Here is a 6,000-nt window from a genome sequence, read left to right on the forward strand (position 1 = left end):
TAGGTAGCACTGGGCTTGGCTAGTTTCTCTACTGACTGTACATAGATCTTTAGGGGAGCAATACTGGGCATCTTGTTCACACACAGCTTCTAGCGTGGCCACTTTAAGAAGACAAGGACATCTGAGCCAAAAAAAACCTCTTCATTCTTTCAAGTTATGTTTCTTCTTCATTCCTCCTCTCTCTTGTTGATGTCTATATCTGACTCTTTCTTCCCTCTCTCTGTCTTCTCTGAAAGGATGTGCACTGATAACTCAGGACTATCAACTTCCCAACACACATCTATAGCTCTGTATGTGGACACTTTGTAGACTCTGGCCTATTTACTATAATTACTTTCAACTAATATGATGCCTTTCACTTAGGATCTTCTATGGGACAGGACACGTACTCCAAGCCTTGCTTTTTTTCATAATTCATTATATACTAAAGAAAACAAATGTCTAAGTAAGTCAAAGTAAGGCAAACAAGATCTTATTTTTCTAACATACATAAATGTATATGAAAATACAAATATTTTTCTAGTTTGCTTTTCTGTTACTGTAATAAAACACTAACCAAAACCAACTTGAGGGAGAACAGGTTTATTTGGCTTACAGGTTACAGTCTATCAGCAACCTTAAAAGCCTATTATTGAATGTGACTGAGTCGTAAGAATAGAAGAACCCGTGGTCCTTGCATTAATACTTAGGCTTTTCCAAAGCTCAAAAACTTTGTGGTGTGTGTGTGTGTGTGTGTGTGTGTGTGTGTGTGTGTGTAATTTCTTGGGGTTGTATGTTCTGATGTGTGTTAGTGGACTATTACAATATGACAGATTGTAAGCAGCAGAAAGTGAGTGTGTAAGCAAGATAGTATTTTTTTTTCTAAGTGGTGAAAACCTAGCATTGAAACAAGCATTCTATAAGTGTTTAGCTATAGATGATAAAGAGTACTCTGCTTTCAAAAATGTATAGTTATATATCCTGCTTACTTTTTTTAGACTGTCTTTCAAACTTAGGTACATTCTAGAAAGTTCTGGCTGTTGCATTAACCCTCTGCCATGGCATTGACAATGTTTGAGATAGACCATGTGCCCTGTAGGAATGGGCATCTATATGGCTGGAAGGACTAGAAGAAACTGTATAACACTGCCAACTTCTCCCAGCAAAGCTTTGACGTGAGAATTCAAGTTGGAGAAATAAATGTGTTTTTGTTTCCTCAAGGTGCAGTGTGTCAGGGCCTTAGACTTTTGAGTGCACAGTCATTTATTTGTTATCTTTGCATGCTGGGGAAAAGATCAAATAAGAAAACCGTGGTTCTGAGCTTTCAGATATGTCAGAGTCTTGGTCAAGATCCAGCTGATTTTTAGCCCACTGTATCACTTGTCACTGCTTTCTCCAAATCCTGACCATGCTCTCAAGAAGGCAGAGTGTGCCTTCACTGCCAGAGAGGACAAACCAATGTCACACAGATGAAGAGGCCTGGAAATGACACTATCCAAACCATCATGTGTGGTCTTACTTCTAAGACCACAATTAAATGCTAAGGACAACCATAGCCCTTAACATTTGTATAGGTGAGTGAGGGGAACCATATCTGGTCACTTTGTTAGGAAGCGTGCTCTCAGAGCTCACTGCAAGCATCGTGTTTCCAATGCGTGTCTGCCAGATCCTCAGAATACTTAGAACTTCCCTCTGAGAGGTACAAAACTTGAACTTTAGTGAAATGCATAGAAAAGTAGGTCTGTGTAATCCTATGCAAGCATTTCCAATGTCCAGATGTTCTCAAAATTTGTCTCTCTTGTGAATGTTTGCCTTGACTTGTTCTGTCAGAGGATGATGTTGGCAATGAGAGAGAGACAGGAATGAAGAAGGAGATCTTAGAACTCACATACTATTAATGGGATTTGTTTCCACATTGCAAATTACTTAGAAAGTTAAACAAGTTGCATAGAGGAAAAGGGGAAATCTTTTCATGCCCAAGCTATGTCATTGCCATATTGAGCAAAGTTGAGTTTCTTCAGTCTCAAGAAGGTACACAGAAAGTGAGTCCTGAGTATGAAGCAAACGTGGTCACTCCTTGCACCTTCTGAGTTGCCCCATACACATCCTTCTCTCCTCTACCACACACAAGCTGAAGCACTGCACCATTGGGCAATGGTCTTTTCACACTTTAAGTCATACTAGTCATTTTGAAATTACAAATTTAATAGATAACATCTGTGTCAACATCTGTTTTGAGGCTTCCTGTTTGGTCCGGTCTTTGGACAAAGAGCTGTTCTTTTGAGCTAGTAACATCCAAAGTATGCAGATAGACATCTAAAGTGATTTTCACCTAATTTACTTTCAAAGATTGATTTGAAAAGAAGAAAATTCATTCTTCCACCCTACCTTCTGGAAAGCACTTCAGACTTTTCGGGGCACAGACCGAGCCTGAGAAATTGAGCCCAAAGGCATAAAAAGTTTGTGGGAATTATGAGCAGATGGAGAAATGGCATTACTTTTAATTAGGGGCTTAGTTAGAATGGAAATCTATTGTAAGCTGAACCACCCCCTGGCTGTGGTGGACCCTGAAGAAGGGAACAATGAGAACCTGTGCTGGAACTTTATCTGAACTGCAACTCAGCTTTCCATACCTCCACTGTCCAGGTAACAGCACATGGGAGTTCTCAGATCAAGGGCAGGGGAATTGTGCACAAGCTCCAAAGATGAGGATGGAGAGAGCAAGAACATGAGGAAGAATGAATCACAGTAGAAAAGCAAAATGCCTTTGGTCCCTATATTGGACGTGAATTTCCTTGGAAACCCCCTCTAGCCATCTTCTGCCAGGGTAGAAGCCATTCTCCATGTGTATTTTACTTTAGTTCTTAGTCATTTTACCTTTCTGGACATGTCACATATTTACTCTAAGACATGGATTTTCTCATCATTTTTTTTAATCCCATCACAGAAACAAATCACTCTTATGAGCCTCTTCAGGAAGCCCCTTCTCATTTCTCTCATCTTAATAGTCACACAACTTCCTTGACCTACTTTGTTCATAGTAACTCTATACCCCTAAATATGCTTTACTTCATCAAACAGGGCTTTGCATGCCTAGCCTTGCAATAACTACCTCTTCTGTACATTACTATGTCTTGGCAAAGGTATTTCCATTACAGTCTGCTGTCCTGGGGCTGGGTATCAAAGCATCTGACAGCCATAATGGATGAGCTAATTCTAAAAGGAAGGATAACTCAATAGTTCAAGAGGCTTGGGTGAGGATGATTAACACATAATTGTAGTATGCTCAAAACCAATACACCAGTATACCTTTCTCTCTTTTTGAAATGTATGACTTCCTTTTTAACAGTGTGGGCTGGAAAGAGCATTACCAGATATCTCTTGAGAAAAATCCACTAGGACACAGGCAGACCTTGAGAAAGAGTGAAATAAATTTGGTGTAGGTAGATGGTATAAAGTCATTAAACAATTTGTTCAAAGGAACTTTTGGTCATATTTGTATGTGGAGTTGATCTAATTGTTTATCAGAGATCATAAGAGAAATTGAATATTAATTCTGGAGGAGAAGGAAGACTTCTCTTAGGAAGGAGATGAGTCAGAAGGTGACTTTGAGCGTGGTGGGAAGGGTGCTGGTAAAGTGCTTCTCCGTGAGCTTCAGGCCCAGCGAGAGATCCTGCCTCAAAAAACACAGTGGCGAGTGACTGAAGAAAGACATCTACGGTCATCCTACAACCTCCACGTGCAGGTAGACATACATACACCCTACCAAATAAAAGAAGGCAGCCTTTGAAGGATGACACTTATGAAGTGCACAAGAGAGAGGGAGAACAGGAGGAGTTTCCAAAAAGAAAACTAAGGCTTGAACAGACTTGAAGGTAATTACTTATGAAGGTTTTTCTAAAGTATTATTTTATAACATTATCTTTGGATTGGAGCCACGAATTTATTATAGGTAGAATTAACCAGTGGAAAGAGTAGGGAGATGAAAGGGCTACACTGGGAAGAAATAGAAGACTGGAAGGCATTCATCCATTGATAAGTATTCCTTTCATGAAGTTCAAAAGCCATTCTGATGCTGTTTGTAGAACTCAACCATAGTTGCCATTCATTGTGGTATTTAAGAATGACACTCAAAAGGAAGGTATTTTAGATACAAAGTTCAGGTGTGTGCAGTATGTATGGTCAGGTAATTCTGATAAGGTCACTTAATCTCTGTCATTTTCAAAGTCACTCTTTAAAAAGAACACATCTGAGGATAAGGAGGTATAAACTCTCAGGTGAGAAGAAGATGGAAACACAAGCTGGTTGAATACAAATGCTGGGAAGATGTAGAGAAAAAGAAATGTATGCACTATTAATGAGAATGAGAATTCCCAAAGCCAGTATGGTAAATAGCATAGAGAGTCCTCAGTGACTAATGTACTCAGGCCTGTGAGGGTAGGTCTGGGGTAGATTCAAATTACCTTCAGTAAGGAGTCAAGTACATTTGAAACAAAGGCAGTTTCTTGCACATTGTAGCTACTTAAGGATGAAGAAGGAACTTAGAGAAAGAAGAATGTTCAGTGAAATAAATATGCAGGCCCAATTTCAGGACTCTGCCTGTTTAATCAAAATCAAAAGATCATGATGGATTTGGTAAAGCCTGAGTACTCTGATAAAGCACTCGTTTGTCATGGGGTTAAAATTCTGTGAGCAAGAGGGCCTCCTGCAAGGAGTCACTATTTCCATTTAGTTTAAGCCTGTGAGAATATACTGTGTCTTTTAGGGACACAGCTTTTGGTTGTCTCAAGAATCTGTAGCTGTAACTTTAATTTGCCAATAAATGGTCCAAAGCCCCCTTTAGTTTCCATGAATCATTGATCAGAATCTGAAGCCAGGAATGATTTTTTAAGGGGTGTTTCTAGACATATATACATTGGGGGGCCAATCTTTTTAAATTTAAGAGTTAAGGCAAAGATTAAAAGGATCTAATCAATTAACTCTTCTTGAACTCTGTATATTTTATATGCAATATTTTTTTAATTTGACACAGTTCCTCAAAGATAATTGGTATCATTGTTATTTAGGTATCATAAAGCAGAAATTAAAAAAAAAATCTATCTCCAAGGCATTTCTCAAATCTCAGGCCACTGACACCAATAGGTGTTCCATCCAAAGAAGGCTGGGTAGCCTTGAGGTCCAGCTGTTGGTTTCTGGATGGGAACAAAAGATCAAGGGTTCTGTTTCTTTCAGGAATGCCTAGAGTGCTCAGGGCAAAGTCCATGCTCTAGGCAAGGCTCCTGGTCTTACTGGGGGAGGCGGAAATAAATTTTCCACTGGGTGTTACAGTTATCTCTTTTAAATGAGATGGCTGGTATCAGACAACTGTGGATACAACAATATCCCAAAGCCAATTGAGATATTGCAGTGTTAGAGCTGTCACTAATGGTAGCGGGTGCAGGCAGAGGTCTGAACCCAGCTGGGAGGAAGGTCTGGTGTGATGCAGATCCAGCGGGATGCAAATCTGGTGAGCACCGGGCTCCCAGCGATGAGTCAGGCTTCAGCAGCTGCTGAGGCAGTTCTGCTGTTGCTGCGGGCATGGCAGAAGCTCACAGTGGCCAGCGGCACATGGCTGACTGATTGGCAGCCAAGTCCTGCTGGTGGTGGTGGGGAGGTCCAGTGGTGATTCTTCAGGGAGAAGGGGAGTCCATCCTTACCCTGAATAAGTGATGAGTCTCAGCCAGTTGTGGTGAAGTAGATGATGCTGGCCCCTTTATTTTGTGTGAAACAGGGGCATAAAGGCCTTGGGCAGTGGGAGGGGTTTTGAGGGTGAATGTGATTGATTCTCTGGGGTTAGAGGCATCAGGGATACTTGATTTACAGATGATAAGACAGTAACCCAGTCTATCCATCAGGGGTAGAGGACACAATACTCAATTATCTTATAAGTGGGAGAACTCCAGGTACAGTTGAAGGTCTTTGGTTGAGAGCCAAGATACCAAGACATCTCATTAGTATAGGGTGGGTGTTTCTAGAAATCCC

Source organism: Meriones unguiculatus, chromosome 18 (assembly GCF_030254825.1).
Source record: "Meriones unguiculatus strain TT.TT164.6M chromosome 18, Bangor_MerUng_6.1, whole genome shotgun sequence".
Lineage (NCBI taxonomy): Eukaryota > Metazoa > Chordata > Mammalia > Rodentia > Muridae > Meriones > Meriones unguiculatus.